This window comes from Camellia sinensis, chromosome 5, assembly GCF_055761805.1.
Source record: "Camellia sinensis isolate YWXY chromosome 5, ASM5576180v1, whole genome shotgun sequence".
Lineage (NCBI taxonomy): Eukaryota > Viridiplantae > Streptophyta > Magnoliopsida > Ericales > Theaceae > Camellia > Camellia sinensis.
The window spans coordinates 41035473-41055915 of record NC_138965.1 but is presented as its reverse complement, the minus strand read 5'-3'; the positions used below and the strand labels follow the sequence as shown (position 1 = coordinate 41055915).

General features: G+C 41.8%; 2 long non-coding RNA genes across 2 annotated transcripts; one reads left to right on the top strand and one right to left on the bottom strand.

Annotated features, from left to right (window-relative positions):
- The first annotated feature begins 11548 nt into the window (after positions 1-11548).
- On the top strand, positions 11549-14160 carry LOC145790588 (uncharacterized). The gene is made up of 2 exons (XR_014329419.1): positions 11549-11727; positions 11770-14160. It is a non-coding gene; the product is annotated as an uncharacterized LOC145790588 (long non-coding RNA).
- Positions 14161-16299: 2139 nt separating this feature from the next.
- LOC145790586 (uncharacterized) lies at positions 16300-19297 on the bottom strand. Its single transcript, XR_014329417.1, has 5 exons — positions 18713-19297; positions 17760-17861; positions 17543-17652; positions 17301-17452; positions 16300-16818 (listed from the first exon to the last, which is right to left on the bottom strand). It is a non-coding gene; the product is annotated as an uncharacterized LOC145790586 (long non-coding RNA).
- Between the last annotated feature and the right edge of the window lie 1146 nt (positions 19298-20443).

Sequence of the window (20443 nt, the reverse complement as noted above, 5' to 3'; positions counted from 1 at the left end):
ATTGGCAAGACTACAGACTTCGCCGTTTGTCCCAGCGATCGAAAACGCACCCCTACCATCAGGCTTCCTTCAGCCAAAGTTCAATACATATGAAGGGAAGACGGATCCGTATTCACACCTGAGCCACTTTCTCCAAGTCATGGCCGTGTACAGGCGAAACGAGGCCTTAATGTGCATACTTTTCCCTTCAAGTCTGGGCGACCTAGGCTTGACTTGGTTCGAAAAGCTCCCAGAGGGTAGCATAGCCTCCTGGGCCCAATTGGCAGAAGCATTCGTAACAAGGTTTCGGACAAATACTAAGACACCGGTGGAGATAGACCAGTTACTCTCCATCGACATGGGTGAAAAAGAGACCCTCAGATCTTACAACAGTCGCTACTGGGAGACATTCAATCAGATTGGAGACTGTCCCACCAATCTAGCTATTGCGCAATATAAAAGAGGCCTACCAGTAGGGAATCGACTAAGGGACTCGATCACCATGACGCCGCCCCTCACCATGGAGGCCCTGATGGAAAGAGTGCATCAGCACATCAGGGTAGAAGAGGATGGCGCGCGTGCTAAAGCAAAATCAAGTACGACCGCAGCACCAGAAAAGAAAACCCCTGCCAAGGTCAACACGGTCGACCGAAGTAACAAAAACGGGCGTGGCAGACGAGATAACGTAGAAGACCCAGACAAAAGATGGTTGAGAATCCGCACCGCCATAACAACGGTGTTCAAAAAACCAATATATCGGATTCTGAGCGAAATAAAAGACGAGCCATTTGTCAAGTGGCCAGCCAAGCTAGGGGAAGCTCAGAAGAATTACGACGACAGATCTCGGTGCACCTTCCACAAAGAAAAAGGACACCGAACTGAGAATTGCACACCACTGAGGCAGCACTTGGAAGAATTGGTGGCAGCAGGCCACTTGGACGAATACATTGAAGGAGGAGCACAACCGGCCCCCCAAGATCATAATGACCAACCCAACAGAATGCCAAACGATGCACCACCACAAGGCATTATCAATATAATTCATGGAGTTTTTGAACCTGAGCGCGTATGCGAGCTTAGAGGTTCGATCAAGAAGGCTGAGCACTTTAGGGAAGTATTAAGTGCCCAACCCGCCATCAAGAAGGGGAGGACAGAGGCAACAAACGTCATGTCCTTTTCGGATAAGGACTTAGAACGAATTTACTGCCCCATAATGATGCCCTGGTCGTCACTCTCCGAGTCAAGGATTTTGACGTCAAGCGGATTCTGATTGACCAGGGTAGTTCATGTGAGATCATGTATTACGACACATTCAAACAACTGAAACTGCAAGACAAAGACTTGGCACCTGCAGTTTCTCCCCTGATTGGATTCAACTCCATGCTAGAGTGGCCCGTCGGCAAAATAATCCTTCCAGTCAGAGCAGGAAGTGTAACAAAACAGGTGGAGTTCTGGGTATTGAAGGTCCCCTCCACCTACAACATCATCCTGGGCAGAACATGGCTGCATGCCATGCGTTCGATGGCGTCATCATACCATCAGGTAATGCGGTTCCCCAATGACGCCGGTATAATTGAAGAAGTCTATGGCGATCAGATCATGTCAAAACAGTGCTTCGCCACAGCGAATGGAAGCCGAGCTGCCAAAGGATACGTTCATTCGGTGGAAGAGCCAGAAAGTAATAAACTATTCGCTGACGTCGGCAAAGAGGCTGATCAGAAAGCGGTGGAAGACTTGGTGGAGGTAAAAATAGATGAGAAGAACCCGGATAAGTTCTTCTTGCTTGGCTCATCATTGTCCAGCTCTGAGAGATTAGAGGTCTTGGAATTCTTGACCTCTAATATCGAAGTGTTTGCCTGGACACCTTACGACATGCCAGGCATTGATCCAAACTTCATCAGTCACCAACTCAATGTCCACCCATCCGCCAGACCAGTCATTCAACGCACACGCAGATCGGCACTCCACCACGCCGAAATAGTGGCCGAAGAGGTAGGCAACCTGCTGGAGGCAGGAGCGATAAGGGAAGTGCACTACCCTGGATCTCCAACACCGTCGTAGTGCCAAAAAAGAATGGTAAATGGCGTGTCTGCGTCGACTACAAAACAGTCAACAAGGCGTGCCCAAAAGATAGCTTCCCTCTACCAAGGATAGATCAACTGGTGGACTTAACGGCAGGACATAACCGTCTCAGCTTCCTGGATGCATACAGAGGCTACCACCAGATCGCCATGCATGAACCAGACCAGGAGGTCACATCCTTCACAACTCCAAGGGGGTTATATTGCTACAAGGTCATGCCCTTTGGCCTAAAGAACGCAGGGGCAACATTCCAGAGGATGGTCACCAAGATGTTTGAACCATTGTTAGGCAGAACAATGGAGGCTTACATCGATGACATGGTGGTCAAAAGCAAGGATAAGAATGACCATCTGAAAGATTTGGGCGAGATGTTCCAGATCCTGAAGAAACACAAGTTGCGCCTCAACGCATCCAAATGCGCATTCGGAGTTGGATCTGGCAAATTCTTGGGCTTCCTGGTGACCAACCGAGGTATAGAAGCAGACCCCTCTCAGATCAAAGCAATCCAGGAGTTGGAGAGACCAAACTCAGTCAAAGAAGTGCAGCATCTCACTGGTATGGCGGCTGCGCTCAACCGGTTCATAAGCAGGTCGTCAGACAGACTACGACCATTCTTCCAAGCTTTAAAAGCCAAGTTTGAGTGGGATGAAGAATGCGACCGAGCTCTGGAAAGCTTGAAGGAGTACATGTCTTCCCCACCACTACTTGTTACTCCAGTTCCTGGTGAAGAACTCTTTTTGTACCTGGCAGTTTCTCAGCACGCAGTTAGCGCAGTGTTGGTTCGTGCAGAAGGAATACAACACCTACCCATCTTTTATGTAAGCAAGACATTGTTGGGAGCCGAAACAAGGTACTTGCCCTTAGAGAAGCTAGCATTAGCGTTAATGATGGCATCTAGAAAGTTGGCGCATTACTTTCACGCCCACACCATAGTCGTCCTCACAGCCTTTCCACTAAAAGCTCTGTTTGAAAGGGCGAACTTCAGTGGGCGAATTTTGAAATGGGCAGTAGAGTTGGGACAATTCGACATCAAGTTCCAACCCAAGACCGCGATAAAAGCTCAATCTTTGGCAGACTTCATCGCAGAGTTTACTCCTGGAAGTCATCATATCTGCCCAGTCGACCTGACTGACTCAACCGAACTAGGGACGGAAGTTGACGCCGGAACAGCGCAACCCCTAGTGGAAGGTAGTCTATCAACCGAACTAGGGACGGAAGTTGACGCCGGAATAGCGCAACCCCTAGTGGAAGGTAGTCCATCAAACACAAAGGCAGACCATACTAAGGACAACAAGGAGGAGCCAAACAAAGGCTCACCAGCAGTTCAAACAGAGGACGAAGGGCAGACAGCCAACCTGGACTTTGAAGAAAACACCCTTCTTGACCTCACGACATCGTCTGATCCTTCCACTTGCTGGAAACTATTCGTTGGAGAGATGTGGAAGCTCTTTGTGGATGGAGCATCCAACCGACATGGTGCAGGGCTTGGCATAGTCCTCATCTCTCCAGACGGCCTGGTTATAGAGCAAGCAGTCAACCTTGGCTTTCCAGCATCCAACAACGAAGCAGAGTATGAGGCGCTTCTCGCAGGACTCAAGTCGGCACACTTCATGAAAGCAACCGAACTAATGGTGTACAGTGACTCTCTGCTGGTGGTAAACCAAATTTCTGGCGAATACGAAGCAAAGGACGACAGAATGGCCATGTACCAAGAGTTAGTCAGAACAGAGATCAAGAAGTTTGATGTGGTAAGGATAGAACAAATTGGCAGGGAGGAAAACAGCCGAGCGGACGAGCTAGCAAGCCTTGCCTCAATGGCAGATACATCAATCCCTCATCCATTACTCATCGACTTCTTACCAAGACCAAGCATAGAAGTCCCCGAAGCAGAAATATGTTGCGCAGAATTAGGCCCTTCTTGGATGGATCCCATCATCCTGTTCTTAAAAGACGGCATCCTACCAGAAGAGAAAAAAGAAGCCAACAGAATAAGGGCAAAGTCGCAGCGGTTTTGGCTATCTCCATCTTTGGCATTATACAAGAAGTCGTTTTCTGGGCCTTACCTCAAGTGCGTTCATCCCAGCCAAGTAGAAGCCTTCCTGTTCGAAATACATGAAGGGGTATGTGGAAGTCATCAAGGGGGAAGGTCGCTCGCCTACAGGGCTATTTCACAAGGATATTGGTGGCCATATATGCAAGCAGACTCAGAGAAATACGTGAAGAAGTGTGAAAAATGCCAGAAATTCGCGCACCAAATACATCAACCAGCAAGAGAACTCCTACCCTTAACTAGCCCATGGCCTTTCGCAATGTGGGGCTTAGACATAGTAGGACCACTTCCAACAGCACCCGGAGGCAGAAAATTCTTTCTCGCAGCAACAGACTACTTCACAAAATGGGTGGAAGCAGAAGCATTGGCATCAATCAAAGAAAAAGATGTGAAGAAGTTTGTTTGGCAAAATATTATCACTCGGTTTGGCATACCAAAAGCACTGATCTCAGACAATGGAACTCAGTTCGACGGCAGAATCTTCAGAAGCTTTTGTGAAGAATACAAGATAGAGTTCTACAATTCCACACCGGCTTATCCTCAAGCAAATGGGCAGGCTGAAGCATCAAATAAAGTCGTCTTGGATGGACTAAAGAAAAGGCTAGAGAAAGCAAAAGGCAAGTGGGCGGATGAACTTCCTCACGTCTTATGGGCTTACCGCACCACACCTCGGCGATCAACTGGAGAAACACCATTTTCCTTAGCCTATGGCATGGAAGTAGTGATCCCACTAGAAGTTGGCCTCCCCACAATTCGAAACGAAAATTTTGATCCAGACTTAAATGGAGAAGCCATAGCCTTAGAACTCAACCTTGCAGAAGAAAGAAGAGAAAGAGCGTTGGTCCACATCGCCTCATACCAACGAGAGTTAATCAGAAAATACAGCAAAAAGGTTCATCCAAGACAATTCAAAATTGGCGATTGGGTACTGCACAAAGTAATGGGAAACACCTTGGTCCCAGGAGACGGCAAGTTAGGCCCAAATTGGGAAGGTCCTTATAAGGTGGTTGGGTTAGCCGGCAAAGGGGCATACCACCTAGAAGACAAGGATGGCAAGGCAATCCCTAGGCCATGGAATACGGCCAATCTCAAGATATTTTACTTTTAGCTTTTCTTTTTCAAACATTATGTAATTTTCTCTTCCTTCAATACAATGAGATTCTTTTTAGCACAGATTACTCTTTCTAAAAGTTAGCTTTCAAAACTTAAGTGTATTGCAAGCATTCCATTCTAAGTTAGCCGGAAAAACTAACTTAGAGGTTGGCTGGACTAAACCAACACCCTTCCTAAGCCCTGGATAAGGATCCAGGCCGCAGGACATTTGGTCGGAATAACCAAATACTAGAAGTTAGCTGGAAAAACTAACTTCAATAGTTGGCTGGAATAAACCAACACTTTGTACTCCTTAGCCGAAGTAAGTGCATAACTAAGGAGTGGTTGGCTGGAATAAACCAACTCTTGTTGCTCTTCAGCCGAAGTAAATGCAAGGCTGAAAAGTGGTTGGCTGGAATAAACCAACTCTTGTTACTCTTCAGCCGAAGTAAGTGCAAGGCTGAAGAGTGGTTGGCTGGAATAAACCAACACTTGTTGCTCTTCAGCCGAAGTAAGTGCAAGGCTGAAGAGTGGTTGGCTGGAATAAACCAACTCTTGTTACTCTTCAGCCGAAGTAAGTGCAAGGCTGAAGAGTGGTTGGCTGGAATAAACCAACACTTGTTGCTCTTCAGCCGAAGTAAGTGCAAGGCTGAAGAGTGGTTGGCTGGAATAAACCAACTCTTGTTACTCTTCAGCCGAAGTAAGTGCAAGGCTGAAGAGTGGTTGGCTGGAATAAACCAACACTTGTTGCTCTTCAGCCGAAGTAAGTGCAAGGCTGAAGAGTGGTTGGCTGGAATAAACCAACTCTTGTTACTCTTCAGCCGAAGTAAGTGCAAAGCTGAAGAGTGGTTGGCTGGAATAAACCAACACTTGTTGCTCTTCAGCCGAAGTAAGTGCAAGGCTGAAGAGTGGTTGGCTGGAATAAACCAACTCTTGTTACTCTTCAGCCGAAGTAAGTGCAAGGCTGAAGAGTGGTTGGCTGGAATAAACCAACTCTTGTTACTCTTCAGCCGAAGTAAGTGTAAAGCTGAAGAATGGTTGGCTGGATTAAACCAACACTTAGTACTCCTCAGCCGAAGTAATTATGTCGGCTAAGGAGTGGTTGGCTGCTAAGTACAGTTTAACCAACCAAAAACCGAAATAACATTTGGAGTAATAGAAGACATTACAAATGCAAGCATACACACAACAACCGGGATAAAAGTTGGCGTAAAATTTTCATTCAAAGAAAAAGTCATTACAAACGAGTGTAGTTCGGTTACAAAGAAAAAGAATACAAAGTCAAGCGAAAAGATCTTCAATCTCGGCATCAAAGGCAGCATCAGTGATAGCTGGAAGACCGGTCTCTAGCGGCAGGACTCCTTCAGTCACAATAGTGGTATCGACCGGAGCCACAGTTTCATTTGGCTGCTCAACAGTCAGATCTTCCACTCTGGACTCCGGTCGATCTATCTGATCCACGTTTTCAACCGGAGTATCCTCAGTGGCAGAGTCTTCATCTGAACCTGAGTCCTCAAGGAATTGCTGCTGCATCGTATTGGCGTATTCCAGTAGGGAGTTCGGTATAAAGTAGGCTGGAGGGTTGAAAACCTCGGTCTGAGGATCATGACCGAGCTTCTCAACGGCTCCCCTCCAGCCGCACTTAAAGAAAAGATCCTTGGCAGCATTGCATTGTAGGGCGTAAGCATCCTCTGCCCTCTTGAAGCCCTGCTTGTCAGCCTCTTTTACCTTCTCCTTTATTTCGGCATCCTTCTTTCTTTCAAGTTTTAACAACTCGCGCAAGTACTTGTCCTTCAGAACTATGGCAGTCTTTTGTTTTTCAGCTTCGGCCAAACTAACCATTCCGGTCAGTCGGCCGACCTCACCTCGGAGTTCGGCCAGTTCCTTTCTAGCTTCTTCTAGTTCGGCCGATTTCGCCTCTGCCTCGGCCGCTGCTTGCCTTGTCACTTTCCTCAGCTCCAGTACTCTCCTGTGGGTGATTTGGTTCTTCTGAATGGCCTGACAAAGCAACTTCCTTTTAGCCGAAGAAAAAGTTGAAAATAAAAAGAGGAAAAAATAGAAATTCGACCGAAGTTACTAACCAGAATCATTGATTTAGTCGCAGACCGAATGGACTTCAGCTCGGTGGTTAATTGTTTTTGGTGATGCTCCATGTCTTTGGGCAGACACACGCTCTTGGCCAGATTGATGGCCAACAGGTGGTCCTTCTCAGCAATGACCGAGTCTGTGTCTAGAATGTCTCGGTCGTTGAAGGTTAGTTTCGGTGCCCAGCAGCCGATGGTTCGGTCGGAAGACTCCGGTTGGGGGCTCGGTGGTAAGCTCGGCTGAATAGGAGTTTCTTCATCAATCAAAACTCGTTCGGGTTCGGAAGTTCGGGCACGTTTGGTTCGGCGGGAAGAGGATGGCTGTTGGGAAGGAAGGGCGACAACAGCAGGCTGCTGTTGGCTGGGAGGCGCCACTTCGGGCCTAGTTGTTTCGGTGAGAAGGGCCCTGACTCTGCTCCTTTTCGCCATCTCTTCTTCTGCGGTTAGAGGGACAAGTCTTATCTCGGGCAAAGTTGGGTCCGGCTCCGGTGCCTCTTCAAGAAGGAAGTCAGTCACCCTTGCTTTTCGGCGACCGCTGTAGCGATAGGTCGGCTCAAAATTTAGAAGCTTGGCCCAATCTCTTTCTTTAATCCGAAATGCGGCTCGCAAGACTCCGAGGTTGGGATAGCTATACAAGGAATGGAGATGGGCGAAATCTGCAAAAAAGAGAGAAGTGTTAGTTCGGCTAATAGACTAAACAACCGAGATAACACACAAAGCAGAAGACCGAAGTAAAATTACCAGGCTCTCCCATTTTCCAATTTATAGGTCGGCCAGGAATTTGAGCTTGAAAATCCTCAAAGTTCCCAGAGACCCAAAAGAAATCATCATCGTTAAGATCTTTGTCCGGAGTGTGCTTAATTATCTTCTCTCGGCGGCGGCGAATTCTAAGGTAGTAGACCCACCCAGCATTCTTTGAGCCGATGGAATACTGATGAAAGATCTCGGCCAGACCAAGATTTAGTCCGGTTTGGTGGTTTAATGCGGCTATCCCCATTATAATACGATATGTATTGGTGGATAGTTGGGTGGGGCATAACCTAGTCTGTCTAAGAAATTCGCAGATTAGCGGTTGGACAGGAAACCGTAGTCCGGTTTCTATTATGGATTGAAGGGTAAAGGGGACGAAGCCTTCATTGTTCCAGGGGGTAGCATCTTTTTCGGCCAACGTCAGATGGACATCATTAGGAATCTGGTAATCTTGCCTAAATTCGGCCATGCCACCAGGGGTTTCGACTAAATATCTATACTTACCCATTTGTTGTATAATTTATGAATAAATTATTTCGGTACAAAAACTAGGCTCAGTAGCTCGGTTGAGCACACGCAGGAGTGCCTGGGCAACCTAAGTCTGCAAAGTAGAAAACAAAGGGGTTAAGCACAGATCGTTGGACCGTGCTACAAATTATAAGCAAGATATACAAATCCTACTTCGGCTTAGTGGGCTGGTTCTACCTCGGCTCATCAGAAGGTTTCTTAGCTCGGTTTTGAGCAGTTTAGACCGGTTTAACGTCTAGGGGCAGCTTTCTGAGTTCGGTCTAAAAAACTAAGAAAGCTGGTTTAGTCCCAAGGCCTAAATCGGTTGCAGTGTGAGGAAAGTTACTCCGGCTGAGCCCCTAGGGGCGGCTTTCTGAGTTCGGTTTTAGAACTAAGAAAGCCGGCTTGGCCCCAAGGTCTTAGCTCGGTTGGAGACCGAAGTACCTAGTTCGGTATGTGCAAGCTTGTTCGGTAATCTTATCTTGGCTAGAGTGGTTCAGGAGAAACTACTGACATTCCTACAAGTTCTAGTTCGGTTATTGACTACAGAAATCTACATATTAGGGGCAAACAGAATCCTAGTTCGGTCGCAATGTGATTTTGGATTTAAGGCTTGTTTTTCTACATAACAGTTCATACACATACAAGTTCTATTCATTTTTTCATGAAAGTACAGAAGCAAAAACAAGGAATACACAAGCATGCTTCACCCAGATAAAGAAAATAGAAATGAAGAAAGCAAAAAAACAACAAGTTTTCTCAGAACTTACCAGTTTGGAGAAGAAGAAGCTGAAGATGGAGCAGTAGCAGCAACGGAAGCACGAACACAGTAAGCTCAAAGCTCAAGAACTCGAGCAGCAAAAAAGCAGAGAGAGAGTATGAAGGGTGGTAAAAGTGAAGATACCCTAGCCTCAGGGTTCACTTTTGTTAGAGAGCCCAAAATTTGGGCGGGAACTGTTTCAAGATCTCAAAGCACGGAGACGGCGTGACAGCCGTCCTTAGCCAATCGGAGCCTGCCACGTGTCACTGGAATGGGAAGCGTTACAGGCACTATGATTGAAGAGACGTTTTTGACCGGACAAACCAGGGCCCGGAGTAAAATTAGTTCGGCTGAAAAATTCGAGGGTTTTTAGCTCGGCTGGAATAGCTTAAAACGATGGCAGCTCAGCTGATAAACTGGTAATCCCAATCATGCTAAGCAGATGGAATTAAGGGGCAATTGAGAGGGTAATTTTTGGGAAAAATTGGGCCGAGCTTTGAGTTGGGTTTCGAGGCCCAAAGCGTAGAGGACTAGGTAAAAAGGCCGTACTGAATACTCCGGCCTAGAAGGCAAGGTTACTCCGGCCTTGGGGAGACAATGTTACTTCGGCCCAAGGAGGTGAGTGTATTCCGGCTCAAGAAAAGATAGTTGCTTCGGCCCAAGGAGGAGTAAAGCTACTCCGGTCCAGAGGCAACTCGGAGTTAGGCCGGTCGCAAAGTTAGTCCGGTCGCAATATGTTCTGGGAAGACCGGCTTCGGAGTTAGTCCGGTCATGACATACTCTGGCTAGGTCAGTCAGAACTTGCTACTTGGAAGTTTGATCTAAACGCACCCAGGTTGAACAAGGGCAGCCGAAGTAATGAGTTAGTAGAGAAGACCGAGCTAAGGATAGTTCGGCCTTCTATGTGGCTCAGCATAGCCAGTGTTATTTCGGTCATGTGGTAGTTCGGCCATGGAGAAAACCATCCCACTTGGTTTAAGCAGTGGGGGAGGGTGTAAAAGGATAAGCATTATCCTTAGGAGTATGAATCCTAGGAGGATTCTGCATGGAGAAATACAAGTCCTACCAGGATTGTGCCACGGGAAACTTATAAAAGCCTACAAGCATCACCTTGGAGGAGGTAATTGAACACAATCTTTCTGAGAACTTAGAGCTTTGTCTATTTGTCAAGTTTTCTGACTTAGGCATCGGAGAGGTTTCCGGCACACACCCGCCGGCTAGCTCACGTTTGTGTTTTCAGGTGACAAAGCGACGTCGTACGGAGGAGCGTGGACTTGGTCAACAGGATTATACGAGGAGAATTATTTCCTCCCCGTACAGGATATATACATGACATTTGTTAGTTGGTAAGTCTAAAATGCTCTGACTGGGAAAGACAATTCTAAATATCTTTGCCCTTTATATGTATTTTGTATTAAAAAACTTAAAAATTCTATAACATGAGTTCTACACATCTAATTTTAATAGAATTAATATTTCTGGAATCATATTTTCAGGATTGTTAAAACAAGATCAACAGATAGAATATATATATATATATAATAAAAAATTTATATAGATAGATTTTTCGATCTTGCATCTCATGATTTATGTGAAAAATTCAAATTCAATGCCAAAAGAAGCATTTTTTCTCGTAAAAATAAGTGATGAAACTGTCTTTGGCTATGTTTGTTGTATATAAAAATTTACATGGAAATAGATCATCGAGCGAAAAGTTATGACCTGTTGAAATTTTAACGTAAAAAGAAAAATGGTAGTATTTTTATGTTTAGGTTCTTTAAAGGCATTAAAAAAAATATATATATATATATATATATAAACAAATTAGGGAGAGGTATAGAAAAAAATATATTTTTAACTTGAAAATGTATAGATAGGCGTTGAAATGACAAAAAATAATAAATAAATAAATAAATGGACAAATAGGTCTTAAAAATGGACAAATAGGCTTTAATGTATAGAGATAAGCCTCTTTTTAAACAATTTGTCCCCCAAATCTTAAAAAAAAAACTTCCCCATATTTGAACTTATTTAGATCTATTTGTCCCCATATTTTTAACTTATTTATCACCATATCTGGACCTATCTATCCCCATATTTTTAACCTATCTATCATCGTATCGGAACCTCTTTATCCTCATATTTGAACCTATATGTCCATATATTTGTTACCTATCTCCCTCCATTTTTTTTTATCCTATCTGTCATGATATTTTTAACTATACATAAATGTCCCCACGTGTAAGAAATAATGTATAGAGAAAGAGAGAGAATAAATTGTATGTATTATTATTGATTGATATATTGATTTCTATTACAATGATTCATGATTCCTATATATAGAAGAGGGTGAGTGTGTAGTAGGTAAGGAGTAGGTGAAGTGGAGGTGGTAGTGGTGTAGTGGGTTAGGTTTAGTGGAGTAGGTGAGGGGGTAGTGGTGTAGTGGTTTAGGTTTAGTGGAGTAGGTGAGGTGGTAGTGGTGTAGTGGGTTAGGTTTAGTGGAGTAGGTTTAAGTGGGTGAAGTAGGTGGAGAGTAGGTGGATTTTAACAGCCCCCCGCAAACTCAAGGGGGATAGGAACTAACCAACTTGAGTTTGGAGAGAGTAACAAAACAAGAAAATACATAAAAATAAAAGAGGATAGGTGACACTGTATGGTCGTGTCAGACCATTGGTGAAGACACTGGATGGTGGTGTCATAACGTTGTAGAGGACACTGTATGGGGGTGTCATAACGTTGTAGAGGACACTGTATGGTGGTGTCATAACGGTGTAGAGGACACTGGATGGCGGTGTCAGACCGATGTAGAAGACAGTTTATGGGGTCATGTCGGACCGTTGTAGCAGAGACTGTGTGGTCGTATCAGACCGATGTAGAAGACAGTTTACGGGGTCATGTCGGACCGATGTAGAAGACAGTTTACGGGGTCATGTCGGACCGATGTAGAAGACAGTTTACGGGGTCTTGCTGGACCTTTTAGAAACTAACCGGAATCAATGTCGGGACAGTTTACAGAGTCTTGTCGGACCCATAAAGGAGCTAACCGGAATCAATGTTGGGACAGTTTACAGAGTCTTGTCGGACCCCTAAAAAGTCGCACCCTCAAAAGGTGTGCCCAATCTTTCAAAAGGCGTGCCATCAAAAGGCGTGCCCAATCCATAAAAAGGCGTGCCATCAAAAGGCGTGCCCAATCCATAAAAAGACGTGCCATCAAAAGGCGAGCCCAAGTCATAAAAAGATGTGCCGGACATGATGGCGAGGCACGTGAGTGCCTTGACTGGCGCGCCCGTTTGTCGTCTGGCGTCAAGTGGCGCGCGATACGCGTGGCTGCCTCGCTATTTAACCAAGGTTGATGCTGAGGCTGAGGCAGACAAAAAAACTTCTGAAAATCCTCTGAAAACAACTCTTCCTTTGCTGAGAAGGAAACTCTGTAATACTCTGTAACCAACCCGTCTGTGAAACACTCAGCAACATGGCCTCTTCTTCCCGTCCAGCTACCCAGAACATGGCCTCCTCGTCCCGTGGTCTGCTCACGCTCTTTCCAGAACTGAACGAGTCCACAAGAGAAATAACTGGTGCGGTGGCCAGTGAACCTCAACCAAACACCTCTGGTTTTGCTCCGTTGAACTTTCCGATGCGGTCGGTGGAGCAAAAAATGGCGGTGCAGTCGGATGTGGAGGCCAATCAGTATACCTTGAAGTCATGTGTGGAAACCATGACTGCGGTTACAAATTTGTCGAACCGGCTGCAGAGTAGGACAAATGAGGTGCAGCAGTTAAACGCCCAACTGGCTCTGCTCCAACGCATGTATAAGGATGCGCGAGCAGAGATAAGTGTGCTAAAGGCGGAAAACAAGGAGCTGAAGCGGAAGGCCAGTTTTATGTTCCGATTTGGAGGGCCGCCATATGCTGCAGTGGAGGAGCAGGGAGTAGTGATCATGCCCAGTGGAGTGGGAAACACGGAGGCAACACCGGCAAGGGCCGCCCAAGACGGTGGCAAGAAGAAAAGACCGGCGGAATAGGCGAGAAGAAAAATCCCACTGTTCCGATTTGTGTTGGTTGTGTTTTGGTTTGTTTTGTGTTTTTTTATTTTTATTTTTATTTATTTATTTTTTTTTATGGTGTAAAATGCTGATCGGGGTTGAGCCCCGGCATGAAGAAATGACAAGTTTGTAAAATGCTGTTTTTTTTTTTTTTTTTTTTTTTTTGGGAGTGTTTTGTTGAAAAAATAAAAATAAAATGAAAGAAAACAAGGGAGAAAGAAAATAGATAAAAAATATTTATAGATGGATTATATGAAAAACATCAGTGCGATTGTTTCAAAATAAAGTGGGGTATTTAAAAAAGAGGAAAAGTGACTTCGAAAAAATAAATAAAAATAAGTGATTTTTGAAATCAAATGGAGGAGAGAGAGGGACAAACCCATGTGATAAAGTGGAGAGAGAGTCGGTGAGTGGGGTGCAAAAGGTGAAGGAGAAATGATGGATTGAAAATGGTTTGGGTCAAAAGTGGACACTGTTAGTGGGGAACATGAGTGCATTGATTATTTGATATAATAATAATAATAATAAAAATAAAAAGTTAGAACAGTTGGAGAGAATGAGTGGAGTATGGTAAGGGTTTCATCCAAAGCCAAAATTCCTGCAGCGAATCACTTCGCAAATCCTAGCATGAGCTTTTTCTCTTTCCAGGCTTATTCATGAATTTCCTGGTGATTTCAAGAGCCTCTGGTGGCATTGTGGCAGAGAACACCCCAACCTGGATTTTGGGTGGCAGCAACTGAGAACACCCCAACCTGGATTTTGGGTGGCAGCAACTGGAAAATATCATAGATCTGATTTTTAAAAACCTCGTGACAGCATTTCATCAGCTTCATCCAAGACAAACATTTTGATGTAAACAGGGCGAAGTGATTGTCTCCGCAACATGTCAAACACACGACCAGGAGTACCAACAACAACATGAACCCCATTGGAGAGAATGCGCTGATCTTCGCGCACACTAGTCCCTCCAACACAAGCATGAACCTTCACACTTTGCTGGGCAAGTTCAAGAGTGGGTGGAAGAACCAAAGCTTGGCACTCAACCAAGCTATAATCTAGCTGCTGCAGAATTCCAGAGCAGAATGTTGCAGTGTTTCCAGTTCCAGACTGTCTCGTCATATGAGGTGAAGAATTCTTCTCCATCAGCCTCACACATGACTACAGTTGCACAAATCTTTGTTGATTTTATCAGCGGAATAGGTTGAGGTCCGGCGGGCGGCTAAGGTGAGGTTGCCGCCCGCCGGGGAAGCGAAAATACTAGGTTCTAAACCTGCTCTGATACCATGTAAGAAATAATGTATAGAGAAAGAGAGAGAATAAATTGTATGTATTATTATTGATTGATATATTGATTTCTATTACAATGATTCATGATTCCTATATATAGAAGAGGGTGAGTGTGTAGTAGGTAAGGAGTAGGTGAAGTGGAGGTGGTAGTGGTGTAGTGGGTTAGGTTTAGTGGAGTAGGTGAGGGGGTAGTGGTGTAGTGGTTTAGGTTTAGTGGAGTAGGTGAGGTGGTAGTGGTGTAGTGGGTTAGGTTTAGTGGAGTAGGTTTAAGTGGGTGAAGTAGGTGGAGAGTAGGTGGATTTTAACACCACGTTTAACCTATCTGTCCCCATATTTAGATCTATTTGTCCCCATTTTTTAAAAAGTTTTTTCATTTAAAAGTGATTTAAAAATATACAGATAAGCATATATGTTATTATTTTTAATTTTTAAATTCATTCTATTTTTTAATTAATTTTTTAAAAAGTCCACATATTATATTATAACTTGTTTCTTTTTTCTTTTTTTTTTTTCCTCAAAATTTCACATTGAATATCGATCTTACTTGAAAGACCTCAAAAAGGAGAGTCCATGTTGATCTTGTCTGAAAGATCTTCAAAAAACCGAATATATAAATATCAATTTTATTAAAAATGGATATGTAGAACTCAAGTTATGAAATTTCCAAGTTTTTATGTATAAAACAAACACAATTGTACATTTGTCCAACAGAAATGCATTTCTTTATGACTCTAATAGTTTAGTGCGTGAAATAATTATCACAAAAGTTTAAAAATTAGATTTGTGGTCTGAGTTCTCTATTTAATACTTATTTTGTATTTAGACATAATTTTTAATCTACTTGTTAAGTAATTACAAAGTCACAATTTAATTTGATTTTACATAATTAAATTAATAACCCACCCATATGATCACTTATCTAATTTATTCACCGATCTAATTTTTAAAACCTTGTTTTTTACACCATCCTAGAAGCCAGTGTATGCACATGTAGCCAATAATTTCAAAACATTATTGGTCCCAGTGGGGTAGTTGATCTTGACCCTCACACTCTACTAGGATTGGAGCAAAGCATATGTACCTCCATCGGAAGAAAATAAACTCAATGAAATAAAATAATATAAGAGGGCAAGAAGTGAAATCACAACAAGAAATTGCATTTTTCGCAACGCAACAAAATTTGTTGCTAAAAGAAAAAATTCGTCGGCAAAAAGTTTCGGGGACACATAGAGCTACGTCAGCAACCCATAGGTAAAAGTGAGTTGGCAAAACTTTTTGCCGACGAAATTATCACTGCGTTGGTAAAAGTAATGCCTTCAGCGACAAACATAGTCGTCGGTAAAAGCTTTCATCCATCGTCGGCAATTTACCTTGCGTCGATAAAAGTAGTTCAAATATGATGATTGTGCGACACTTTTCCCGACACAAATTTGCGTTAGCTAAAAATATACTTTTAACGCAATATGAGTCGGCAAAAGTAAACTTTTGACGACAAATTTACGTCGGTAAATGTTGCCATTTGCCGACGATTTGTTTGTCGAGAAAACTTTACTATTGGCAACGACAAATTTGCATTGACAAAAAATACACTTCTAGTAACACAATATGAGTCGGCAAAAATAAACTTTTGATAACACATTTACCGACAAGTTGTTTGTCGAGAAAGCTTTACTTTTTGACAATGATAAATTTGCATCAGTAAAAATAATTGAAAATCATTTATATTTTTTATAAGATTTACAGATTTACAAGAGGCATCCCTCAAACATAGTAGTTTATAAGATACATTTTGGAATAACATAAAGCCAACCTCAGCTTTTAGAATTGGCAAACTTTATAACTCATCAGTTGATGAATATGTGTGTTTGCACCAGTTGAATTTAAGACTCATCCAACAACATACAATAGATGAAGCTGCTCAAGTTTTCCATTTGTCTAAATATTCTTATCAAGGAGCTCATTAAGAGAAATTGACATCTGCAAAAGGAGTTCTATTATTAGGTGATGCTCCGAGACACAACCCTTGTTGATGTTGTTGGATCTTGCTTTCAGTATAGCCCAAATTTGGTCTGGTAAAATTCACCATAAGATCTCCAACTGCAGGCGTTCTCATCTCCTCGATGGATGCCAAGCTAGGTACTACTATTATCTTCAACTTCGGGGTTGTACTAGTATGCTGATCAACCTGTGTAGAATTACACTATTTAATAAACTCTCTGTTTCCAAACAAAATAAATAAATAAATAAACTCTATTGGAACAATCTAACTACCAATTTTGGTCTTTGTGTGCTTTCATCTGTCCAGTGATTTCAAGAGTAATGTAATGTAGCCCAAGGTTTTAAAAGGGGCAAGGCAAGTTCAAGATTTGTCGAAACATGAAACTTTTTTAGGTCTCATCAACCCAGTATATACAGTCCTAATTGATGTGCCTAATTGATGTATAACATTCAAATATACGACATATAATAAATATATAAAATTATGCATGCATTTTTTGAAAATTGCATGTTCGTGCTTCTTAGCCTAAAAACCATTTTCTCGAAAATCCTAGAATAAAATTTAAGGAATGTCTAGCTACTTTTTAACACCACGAGACATAAGAATATTTTCCTGATAATCTTATTCTCACATTAAGAAAGATATATCAAGCAAGCAAGCAAGCCTACCAAATAATCTTTCCTCAGACACTGCTCCGCTTGGTTTCTGATATTTGTTATGCTTTCAGTATGATTCTACCTGACGCACTTAAGCTGATTCAAGCACAAGATAGACATGGAGTCTATCTCCTCCTTAGTTTCCTGGTCCAACATCAGTGAATCTGCAAGTTCATAATATTTCCCACTTGAGTTCATTGTTTGATAAATAGAGAGAGAAAAAATTACAATTTCATATATAGGGATTTAATTACCCTTAATAGCTGCCTGTGTGTCATAGGCTTTGGCTTCGTATTCTGCATTAATGGATGAGGATCTAGAGACAAATTCTTCATATGCACCATGGTCCGCACAAATTTTTTCTCTATTTAAGGAGAGAAAGAACATGATAAGAAAACCAAAAACATTTTAAAAAATAAATAAATAAAAGGTTAATAGAAAATCTGAAAAACGAGGGAACGGAAGACTTACTTTACAATAGATTATATCTCTGCAATACTGGTCTAGTTGAGATGGTTGATGGATAACTCTGCCTTTTCCCACTGCTACCCAGAGTAATTGACCATATTCGGGCTGCAAATTCAAAGGAAGACAAAATTACTTGGAAGAACTACTAAATGCACTCAAATGTAATGAATAACTTGCAACTTTAGTCCAAAGCTATGCAATACTCAGGGTGCTAGAACTACTTTTCTTTTCTTTTTTTAAATAAAAAAAACTATCCATCTGTAATGTAATTTGACTTGTTTCCAAATGCTTTAGTTAGTTGTGCATTCTATCAGAAGTTTAAATATTGTATAGAGCCATATTCAAGTGTAACAAAAATAAAACAGATACTCAAATTACAGTAGACATGGTTTGATTTTTCCTATGAGGCAAACTTCATGGGGCAAAGTCTGGATCTAGGATTCGGGGTGGGATTTGTGGAGGGGAAAGGAAAGGGAAATGTGATCAAAATCTAGCTTCTATTTCATTCATTTTTCACATCTCTTTTTTTTTTTTTTTTTCCCTCTCACTCTCTGCAAATTCCTCTTCAAAGCCTTGATCCAAACACAACCTTATGTACTTTAGCGAAGTTTGCTTCTCTCTACAAAATTACAGAAAAAACACACAAGATTTGTTCACAACCTTAATTAGTTTCCTTGGATAGCCAGATGACTATACACTTATGCTTTGTTTTTCAATACCCAGATTAAAGTGATAGAGCCTCAGTTCCTTTGATCATGTCAAGTTTACATAATAATAGTCACTATATCCTAGCATATTTAAATTAACTTGTGCAGTAAACCAATTTTTGAAATAAATAAATAAAATCTATCAGAAGTTTAAATATTGTATAGAGCCACGTATCAGGAATTCAATAATAACTGCTCAAGTTTTTCTGCCATATCAAACCAGATAGTCTCAGTAAAGCAAAGCACTACCTTTGAGGACATCTGGCATCTGTTTCACAAGAGACAGAGCATCATCCCTATACATTGTGTCATCTAGAACAGAGACTGGACTAGGATGCTCAGGGGCAACTGACCCAAATTCCGGCAACACTCCATCTTATTCAACCTTGCAGCTAATTTCTGAAATAAAATCACTTAAAACGGGTCACTCAATTATTCAGAAGCTGTTTCAAATACTCGATTGCCAACCAATGTCAAATACCTTGTAATCTAGAGAATTTTTGCAACTTGCATATACAGATTTGCCAAAACAACATTTTAGTATTAGTCTTGTGGAGCCACAGTTGACTGGAAAAAGCAATACTGGAAGATAAACACTAAAGTATTTTTAATTTGTAACATATATAAAATTAAGTTCAAAAGAATTATTCAATGAATTTATTAGCTATCATGCTGAGTTGGAATAGAAACAGAAACAAAAATAGAATGCACTTCCCAAACCAAAAAAAATGATGTTCTGATAGATGCTAACAATTAGATTCCAGAATAGAAAAAGACATGGGTGCACCTCTAACAGCTTTGATGTTACGTGCTTTCGAGTTTTGGCAAAATGGTTCTACTCCTCTCACCAAGGTTTTAAAAAGCGGTTGCGGTTGCGGTTGCAGTTGCGGGGTGTAAAGGCCGTAGCGTAACGGTTGTGGTAACCGGAACCGTGAATTTTTTTTATTTTTTGCACAATTTGAAAAAAACTTATCGATACGCATATTTTTTTTCCATGATCATATTTATTGGGTTTAAAATAAATATTTATCAATTTTTGTAAATTTTTAAGTATTATCCAATATATTTCATGTTTTTAAATCACTATAAACTAAGTTTTTTACATTTTATTTTAATAATTAAAGACTTTATATTATACAAAAAATCAATCACTAACTATTATATATAAGATAAACAATGAAAAAAGTAAGAGAATAAATAAGAGTCTAAATATATATATATATATATATATATTTTAACCAAGCCAAATAGATAATGACTACACTTACTATTATTATTATTATTTTCAAACAATATATAGATAGACACACAAACAAAATGGTTGAGTGATAGCAGTTGAATAGAATAGCATAGGTCTTACAGTTTCAACGAATCAATAACATGTTCATCATCTTCCCTCTTCTCTCTCTCTATCTCTTGCTCCTCCATTTTCTCTCTTTATCTTCCCTCTTCTATCTATCCCTCTTCCCCATTTTCAGCTTTTTTTTGTGTGTTTTTTCGAAAGAAACAGTTTGGAACCGTTACGTAACGATGTCGTAACATTACACACCGTTACGACTGCTACGGCAGCCGCTACGACCGACATACCTGTGAATCTCAATCACACTATAAAAGCGGCCGTAACGGGTGTCGGTAACCACCAAAATCGTTACGTAACGGCGTTACGTAACAGTTGCGGCCGCCTTTTAAAACCTTGCCTCTCACGATTAGACTCCAGTCGACTAGAGAGAAGTCGAGTGTTTGGAAAAAGGGTCTGGCTCTTCTCTAACTTAGACTATAGTCACAGCATGGGAGAGAAGCTGAGTACTTGCAATTACAGTATATTTGAGTGTACACTAAAAATATAAAACACCTCACAACAATGCCAAGCATCATGAAAGATTTTCAATTATATGACTGTTATTGTCAGAGTATCATTTTTTTTATTACCATAAATGCTTGAATATCTTTTTAATTTTTGGAGAGCTTTGATTGTTTTAA